Here is an 8,483-nt window from a genome sequence, read left to right as displayed (position 1 = left end):
AAGCTCGCGAAGAAAGAAAGAAGACGCGACGCGCGATAAAGACACGCGGTGGCGGCGGCGGCGGCTCTGCAAGAAAACAATTAAAGCTTGCGCGCACGCGTGCCAAGACGTTTCTCCTTCTTGGGGCAAAATTGCAATCCGGAGAGTAAGAAGTCATTAGGATGCATTCTGCTTGGCAGAAAGAGAAATGGAACGAGCAATTTCGAGTTGATTAAAGGGTCTTGAAAAATCAGCGACGTCAAAGCTATACGGAAAATGAGATTCGTACGTGCGGACTAATGAAAAATGCGAGAGGGAGAGGGAATTCAATCTGGTGACTAACGAACGCAAATAAAACGCACCGGCGACGTAAAAGCGTCATACATACACAGATCTACTGCTGATCACTCGGATGAGATAAGGAGACGAGGAAATCGGCGAGGATTAACGGATGATAGTTTTAGCTTAAGAGAGCTTTGGAAGGTGATGATGAAACTGGATACTTAGGGCGCTGCAGGATTAAGGCTAAGATAAACAAGAAATTCGAGTGTATTTTCAATTGGTTTGTGAGATAGAGGCCAAAAATACAAAGGTTATTTTTTAATGAACTTTCGAATGTGAATAGTATAGTTGAAAATCGGAATTGAAGCCAATAGGTAGAAAGGTAACGAGTAGCGGCATTCCGAGAGCGAGTTTTCTAGACAATCGGCATTTTCCAAGCTAATTTTGCGCGACTCACGCGTGTCGACTCGCGCGACAGAGGCATCGACAAAATTGCTTGGAAGACAAGCTCCTAGAGTCAGTATGCTTGTACCTAGATGCATGTGTGCGAAAATGGAACGAGTAGAAAAATTCACCACGCTAAAAATGCAAAGATTTATACGAGAATCGTACTCCGGAAATATCTCAGCCTTTCTTCTTTCTTCAGCAGCGAGGGAATGTTCATTTCTCGTGCACGCTGCAACCTCGATAAGCTCTAGTCGCGGAGAGCGAGAGACAAATTTGTTGCCGTTGAATTGCCGGGATTTTTTCGCTTTATACATCTATATATGTATACACATGTGTAGCTTACATTGTTTTCCAGCGGGTCACGTGCCGCGTGCACAGCCCGCACTACGGTCAGCCTTTACGGCTCTTCCTCTCTCTCTCTCTGCCCGTAATGACGCGCAGTAAAAAGAGAAAACGGAAGAAAGAAGACGACCGCGCTCGCACGTGCTGCGAAAGTACGATATGTCGATTCCACTTCCGCAACTGACGCTCCGATCTGCTCTGCCCTGCTTCTTTACACAATTGTTCTTTCGTTTTGTCGCCAGCGATTATTGTCTAGAATACAGGATTCATACTAATTTGGAGCTCAGCTTCGCGAGGCCGACGTGGCTAGATATTTTTCTTTCCAAAATATTCCTACTATCTTTATAGATTTCTGTTCCGCTCGGGTTTATATATATATTCCAGAGAGCAACGTCATTTCATACATCATAAGCTTGCCGAGCGATGCGTCGTTTCATACATCTCTGCCTCGCTGCTGCGTATTGCACCGAGTGATACGCTGTTTTCTCCGTAAATCTCCGTGACACACCGCGCCGTCGAAGCGTATCCCGAAAAATTCGATCTACCAACTTACGAGCTCGCCAAATGGAGCGACGCCTGCACCACCACCACCGCCGCCATCAGCATACGAGCGAACAGCTATTGATGATATACACTACTCGTGTCGTGTATATATCTGCACCTACACACAACATCGCGGGTGTAGCACGCTATTTAAAACTTATTAATATGATAGATCACGTTGATGCAGATGGGCCAAATAAAAAAATCGATTTAATCGATGCTTCGGACAGGATGCGCAGAGTATTCACCTGCAGTATTTGCTTACTAGTATCTCTACAATTAACCTAAATTAGTTTGATTGGCGAATTTCGAGCACTCTAGTAAATTCAGCACTCAAGTCAGTGTGTACACATGAGCTACATCAGCTAAAGCAACATTTCGAGAATCCACAGGCATTTGCATGGTCAAAGCAAATTCTGTTGCACTCGAGTACATTAATTATACATTCTTTCTTTGTTCTCGATCGCGTTCACTTGATGCTTCTCACCTCTAAGACTAGTATGTAGGATGTGTAGCGCGTGGAGAAGCCGGAGACTTTTAATTGGGCAAGTTCGAGGTGCGCGCTACACTTGTCAGAGTTTCCGAACAAGAGGCCGCTTTGTAATCAAGTGTCGGCTGAGAGAGAAAGGAAGCTAGGGGAGCCTATTATTACCACGCTACTATCGCGGAGGCATGTTGATCTTGATTATAAACCATTATCTGCGTCCTCCCAATCAGACGCTATGCTATATATTTCAAATCACCGACTTATCAATTAATGTTTGATGGAGTTAATCGCTCGACACGATCGATGCATACACACAATCTCTCTTGGCCTACATACATGCGTGCGTAATTATCTGATTATTTTACGCTGATATATACATTTATTTTTATCACGCAACTGACAAACAATATTTCATACAACCTAAGTAAACTATTGTATATACGATTACAAGTGTGAATGGCTATTCTTGAGTGATAAATGACAATTATCATTTTAAAATTTGCCAATTATCTCAAATTATATTGGTTTGTATAATTAGCTGAATACGCGCGCTTCGTAATATGATGGTCAAGTAGAAAATTTCAGGATTTTTCCCTATAACGTTGAAATTGATCTGAATACGTTGAATTTTTCTTAATCCATTGAAAAATGCAAAAAAAACAAAAAAACATCGGCATTGCAGCTCGCAAAAATGTAAACGAGAATGTAAATGCGGAAATACGGGAAGAAGGCAAACTGTGAGAAAAAGATGAAAGTTTTTAAAATAAAGTAGCCGTAGTCAGATCTACGTATCAGGGTATCAGTCGAAAAAAGCGCAAAACATTAGGCGGGAGGAAAAAGAGCCGGCGGGAGAAGAAGCTGGAGAGGATATAGGTTTACTACGCGGCGCGCCAGTGAGAGAAAAAATCTCGGCAAAATTTAACCCACTTGGCGTGCTTTTTTTCTCACTCTCCGAGAGCAGCGGCACATTCGAAATTCTCGCGAGCGAGAGAGACTTTTCCTTGTCGCGCAGCTGACGCATACACGGGAATGGCATTTAGAGGGATTAAAGTGAGCGAGCCATATACCTACGTGCCAATGTTCGCTCTAGTCGCTCAATAATGGCCTCGTCAATTCCATTTCGTTCTACTTTTTTTATTATTCGTTTTCTTTTTTTCCATTATTTAAAAAAAACTGAGATCGGCACTTCGTAATGCATCGAGGGAGCTAGTGGACCGAAATGATGAAGCAACCGACATCGTATATCAAGGCTTTTCTTTTTTGCTGATACAATGCAATACTTTCGTAACGTTGTATATAGGGCTCATTGCCCATCCGTCTAGTATTATCACGCGAATGAATACTTTTTTGTTCTTTTCTTAACGGGGAAAATGTAGTTTGCTGGGCGAAATTTCATTAGTATCTCTGCGCTAATATTTTGAAGATTAAATTGAAATATAACACAGCTGTGACCGTGGACGTGTGGCACCGGTTCCCTTGTGTTCTGTTTTTATTTATTTACTTTCTTTTTTCGGCAGGGTCGGTGGGTGGGGGAGGGGGAGGGGGGGGGGGGATAGGTAGAACGGACGCTGTTTTGCAACATCGCTGTTTGTGCCTTGATTTGGTTGTTTGACATTTTGTCGGTACCGCTTTGCGCAAAGTTTTTCTAATTAAAATGATTCGATTGAAATATAATAATATTTTACCGTAAAGCTTTCAACATGCATAATATTGATTTGCAAAACTTATCGAATACTTTGTCTGCGGTTGTTTTGTTCTTTCAAACGCAGTAATTAATTAAAAAAGTGTTGTATATGTTTTGTAGCTGCGTGCAACTTGATTTTTGTTGATAGAAGAGCCAAAATAATTATAACGAACAAGTAATTTGATATTAAAACGGTTGATTGTTCTCTGAGCATTATAGAATATGAGGGGGGCGTGCTTTGGTTTGCGCGTTGTTTTGAAAGATTTGAGCATAGCCCGCGTCTACCCTATTATATGGCTAGGTCATAAAAATCTGCCACGCAAAGAGGCTCTTTAAAGTGTGTATAGGTAGGGTACGGTAGCGTCAGCAGCCGCGCGCATAATTAATTCGACGATGATTTGCATAAGGTAAGAGTACGCAGAGAGCGTAGTGGCGTCATAAGTCGGCGGCTCTGCGCTGTGGTAATTGTAATTTATATGCGCGCTCTGTGGCTAGCGCCCCGTGTTAATTACGCTATACCATTTATCTTGTCGCCTGGACATCTGGCAGCTTGTTCCTATCGATTTTATTGCGGAGCGCAGCTGCGATTTATAATGCACCCAAGTTCCTTCAGTTCGCGAGCACTCCTTCTGACTGAAAAAGAATTTTCCGCCAATGACACGCGGCTACGTGCTCCATCTGCTTTTCTCTGCCGCTTCTTGTGTGTGGGCTGGCAGACGCAATTTTTACCTCTGCCCAAGCCCGGCGTACGTTCAATGCTTGCGCGCGGAAAACTCATTTAACGTCATTCTGTTCGCTACTTTTCTGGCTTTTTTTTTCGTCTGTGCAAGGCTAGCTTTTCATCGAGGCTTTCATCATCAAATACACATTTTTACCAAAGAACGCTCAATGCCAGAGAAATGTCTGAATAGCTTCTATTTATGTGCATGCCACGACGATCTATCAATGGCAATCTTGCGTGCGAGTATTATCAAATTAATTGACAAAGCAACTGGCAGAGCTTAGAATCGTGCATCTCAATTCGAAATATCACATCAAAGATAAAACCATTTCCACTGTTTTTCTCTGCAGAACATGATAAACGTAAAACGCTAGACTAGTGTTTTACGTCAAAAAGAGAAATGGCAAGGTAAACCTGCTATGGCAGTGCATATCGAACGCAATGAACGTTGCGTCGCGCGCGCTCAAATCCGAAAATGCCCTCGCCAAAGACTGATGCAGCTTACGAAAAACAAAGAGCTCTTCTTTTCCAAATGCCAACTTTGTTTTATGGAGAGAGAGAGAGAGAGAGAGAGAGAGATTCGACCCTTTCGCAAGATAAGAGAGCTTTGCGATTTTTATAACCGAGAGCGCGAGTTGGCCTGGGGAAATAAATTCTCTGGCTTATCGGCACCGCCCCTCGAGAAGTTTATCGAGCCAAGTGAAATCCACCAAAAATTTTCCGAGATCACGACCCTATATGTGCTTTTTATATAGTTAGCTGCGTGATTCGTTGACCAAAATTTTCAAAGATGGTTTCGCGAGTCGACGCGCGTCAAGTATAAACAGTTGCCTACACTGAGAGAAATTGCCTAGTAAAAATTGTCAGAATTCTAGCAAAATTTACAAAAAAATATTATAAAGTAGTGACATCCTTGCTATATAGGTAAAATTACTATATGTTTAGCAAAATTTAAAAATACAAATTTTACTAAAAAGTATAGTAAAATTTAGTATCCACATAAGAAATATTACTATAAATTTTATGAAAATTTCTTCTTACATATACTATTTTTTATTGGTATGGATTTTAAATAAAAAAAGGACTGGTGAATTCTTCCTATGTAGATTTCCGGAGATACTTCTGAAACATTTGAACTACGATGTTAAATTTTGTAACTTACGTGAATATTGAAGAACGCTTTATCTAACCTACACAATTCTCGCTTTCAGACTAAGAACCGCTTTATTATCTAACCTGCAATTCCCTTTTGGACCTTATCAATATAAATGTATCGAATCGCACGCACGCATTTTACACATATATGCATGTTAGAAAACCAGGTTCTTATATAGTAAGCGGCCACGTTTTCAGCCGCTCGCGAGTTTCCAAACGCCATCTACCTATATGAACGAAACCGGCAATCACATTAGCACATACTCGAAGCACGTGGCACATTGCATGTTGCAGGCTTTGTACCTAACCTACGCGACACTAACGCCTTGCTACGGGAATTCTACGCATATACAAAATTTACTATATGACCATAGTAAAATGAGCTACAATATAGTAAAATGAGCTACAATATAGTAAAATGAACTACAATATGTTGCTTTGTTTTACTACAATTTTGAGTAAATTTTGCAATCGTGAATTTTATGTGATCTTTACTATAAAGTTTAGTAATTTTGATTCGACAATATAGTAATTTTTATAAACTTTTAGCAATTTCACCTCAAAAATATAGTAATTTTTATAAAGTAACATAGCGAAAGATTTAACTTGATATGTAAAATTACTTATGCTTTATTACGTTGAAATTTTGTTACGAACTATAGTAATATTCACTATGGATTATAGTAATTTTTATAAGCAACTTATAATAAATCTTATTATACTAATTAAAATATTTGATATAATTATATCAAAATTCGCCAAACTGCAAGAATGTCACTCTTTTATAATATTTTTTAGTAATATTTGATAGAATTCTAATAAATTTTGTAAGGTCATTTCTCTCAGTGTAGCGAGCTCATGAGCCTACAATCGCATCATATACACGCTGTAAGAGTTTTAGCCAGAAATGCATGAACTTTCAACTTTTTGCCTTCTCGCCTATCGCCAACATCAATTTTTCAGTTTCGTTTGATGTCCCGATCACGAAAAGCTGACTCTTGTTTTCTGCTGCTTGTTTGTTCATTCATTTCTTTTTTCTGTCCATTCAAAATGTTAGTGCTAACGAATTGCCAGCATTTCTTGTAGTTTGTTCAATATTTAACTTATAAATTCTTCTCTTTTGATTGTCTAAATTATACACGCGAGATCAAATCAAATGAAAGGCTCGCACAAATTATTACAATAACTCTCAAAGTTAATGGAAGTATGAAATTTCTCTAGCTTATCGAGCTGTAAAAATGCTAACTTGGCTTCAAAAAACAAAAGTGTAGTTTGGATGTAAGCTCTGCTTGTATACATTGACTTTTAACTAACTTGCTGCAATAAAATATAGAGTATATCACCGTGATAAAAATACATAAAACAATTATTCGTAGTATAAAATTGTTTTCTATCGGTTGGAAATAACTTTCTAGTATTTAATAACGCAACTGCCTGGTAGCCAAGCACTTGTATATTGAAAATAAACGATAATTTCCGTATAAGCTGAAAACATAGGGTGTGTCTACGCGCACGGATTGACAAGCAATACCTAGAGCTCGTTGCTCGTGTGATAAAAATAAGAAGAAAAACGGCTGTCGAAGGTCAGTGCATCTATCGATACAAGGGATTGATAAATCGTCCATGTACAACGGTGAGGGAAACAGCGCGAGAGTCGATGAACCGCTTGGTTTAGCCCGTCGTGTCGCTTGAATCGTCGGAGGAGGGAGGCTCATTTACGGCACTGGGGGTTGCTTGTGGTTAGAGGAGAGAGTGAGAGAGAGAGAGAGAGAGAGAGAGAGAGAAAGAGAGAGCGAGAGAGGGGTTGCAGGGGGGGGGGGGCAGTTTGCTTGACACTGATCGATGAGACACTTACTCGTGCGCGTTCCTCCGCAATCTTTTTCTTGATTGCTTGACAAATACCGGCGTGCAGCCTACATCGGCTGAAAATTTCATTTTCACAAAAAATATCCTCAAAATGTTGGCTTCTTCGGCGCTGCGATTGACAATCTCCATTCATGTATAACGAATGCGCATGATTTCTATGTAAAGCGAAATTATCCTGGGAATGTCTTTCCAATTCGGAACGTAGCAGTGATTCGACAGGCGTTTACTCGAACCGACGATCGGCTCTAATGCTGACATCTTCTCTTTCGCTATTTTCTCTCGTCTACGACGATCGATCTTCAAGTAGTTTTCCTACTTGTGGAGAGAGCAAAAAACCAATAGCGAAGGAAACCTTTCACGCAGTGGAAATAGTCGCGTGAGAATTGATTTTTTTGCTTGATATGCGGTGTTGCCGATGGCTAGGCGCTCTATCTCTCTCTCTCTCTCTCTCTCTCTCTCTCTCTCTCTCTCTCTCTCTGATATACTTAAGGCGCAACTACTCCTTCGAGCCTTTCCGGACTCAAGTGTTTTCTTTGCTTTCGCTCTTTCAATTTATAAATGAGTATTTGCAATAACTGAAGACAGGTCTACAAAGAAAATCAAGCATGATGAGAGATCTGAACGTTCGTTCTTCAATGGCAGGATATTTTATAGAAGACCATTAAAGTAGTAATCGTCACTAAAGAAGAAGAAAGTTCGCGGAATATGAAATTAGCGCGCGCGAAATGATCAGGCAAATAGTAAGTCGCATTTTGCAATTACGGTGAAAGAATTAGGTAAAGGAAAGGAGCGAGCGACGATAAAGAAAGAACGAAAGTCAGGAAGGAGTTTGAGAGAAGCGAGAGAACGACGATCAGTCTTCCGCGGCTCATCGACGCTCGGTTGTCCATCACCTGCGTGTACGCGCAAATCTTATACTGTGTTGCGCGCTTTTTGTCGGTGCCGCTTCTTTACGGACGTTGCGCTCTCTAATGGAT

The sequence above is a fragment of the Phymastichus coffea genome, unplaced genomic scaffold (genome assembly GCF_024137745.1).
Source record: "Phymastichus coffea isolate CEN01 unplaced genomic scaffold, Cenicafe_Pcof_1.1 PCOF00135, whole genome shotgun sequence".
Lineage (NCBI taxonomy): Eukaryota > Metazoa > Arthropoda > Insecta > Hymenoptera > Eulophidae > Phymastichus > Phymastichus coffea.
This window is presented reverse-complemented; position numbering follows the sequence as displayed.